Here is a 1566-nt window from a genome sequence, read left to right as displayed (position 1 = left end):
AATATTCTGTGTAGCCCATGAGCTGGCTTACCAGAGAGGATCTTAACCTGCGTCTGTCTGGAGTGGGAGCATCATGGCGACTCACTCTCAGCTTCTTTTTCCCAGCATTCTCTTCTGTCTACTCCGCCTACCTAATTTTCTGTCCTATGAGGGCCGAGGCAGTTTCTTTATTATTACAAGACCCACCTCCATCAATAATAATCAAAAAAGCATTTCATTTTCTTAGATACATATGCTGGACCATTATCTGTCGTTATTTGAGCAGGTATACCCATGATGGCCATAATTTCCAATAAATTATGTGATTAATGAATCAGCCTTTTCTGAGCTCAGGGCAGTAGCCCATTGAAAACCTGAATACGTGTCTATGGTGTGGTGTACATATTTTAATTTACAAAATTCCATAAAGTGGAACACATCCATCTGCCAGATTTCATTTCTCTTAGTACCCTTTGGGTTACTTCCTGCAGGCAATGGTGTTTGATTATAGAAGGAACAAGTAGGACATCTCTTTATAATGTCCTTAGCTTGTTGCCAAGTAATGGAAAATTCTTTCTTTAGGCCTTTACTATTGACATGATGCTTCTTATGAAATTCTGAGGCCTGCAACATGCTTCCAATCAATAACTGATCAATCTCAGCATTGTCTTGGGCTAGAGGACCTGTATGGCAGACCTGTATGGGACTGGATGTGTGTTATGTAATCAGACAAAGCCTGTTCCTGATTATGTCTTGTACCTGGATAAACAATGAAGTCAACTCTGTGTCATCTGGTATAAATTCAGCGGTTTCAATATGCAAGATAACACTTTCTGCATATTAGGAATGTGTAACTATATTAAGAGTTTCTTTAAAATCCCTTAGCACCATAGGAATGGCATATAATTCTGCCTTCTGGACAGAATTATAAGGGCTTTGCTCCACCTAACTCAATTCATCTGACTTGTAACCTGCTTTCCCTGATATATTTGCATCCGTATAGAACGAATAGTCTCCAGTTATCGGAGCATCACGTACAATTCTAGGAAGAATCCAAGAAGTTCTCTTTATGAGGTTAAGTCTACCACTTTTGGGATAGTTGCTATTAATTTCTCCCAAAAAATTAGTACAAGCTCTTTGCCATGGTTCATTGTCTTCCCATAACTTTTTTTATTTCTTCAGTAGTAAAAGGCACTATAATTTCTGCTGGGTCTATAGCTGCTAGTTGACAAAGTCTCAGCTTAACTTTTATAATCAATTCAGAGACTTTTTCCACATAAGTTTTTAATTTTTTACTTGGTTTATTAGGTATAAATATCTACTTTAAAATAATATTTTCCCTCTGCATTAGAATCACTGTAGGAGAAATTCTGGAAGGCAATATGACTAGGATGCAGCTAAGATTTGGGTTCAACCTATCCACAGATGTCTCCTGTAATTTTTCCTCAATCATTGTCAGTTCCTTTTCTGCTTCAGCTGTTAGTTTTCTTGGACTATTCAAATCTTTATCACCATCTAAGGTTTTGTTTAAATGAACTATTAGATCAGGTGTTATCCCAACAGCTGTTCGTAGACTGGAAATATCTC

This window comes from Alexandromys fortis, unplaced genomic scaffold (assembly GCF_014885135.2).
Source record: "Alexandromys fortis isolate MF-2015 unplaced genomic scaffold, M_Fortis_MF-2015_v1.1 scaffold_424, whole genome shotgun sequence".
Lineage (NCBI taxonomy): Eukaryota > Metazoa > Chordata > Mammalia > Rodentia > Cricetidae > Alexandromys > Alexandromys fortis.
Note: the sequence above shows the minus strand (reverse complement) of the source record.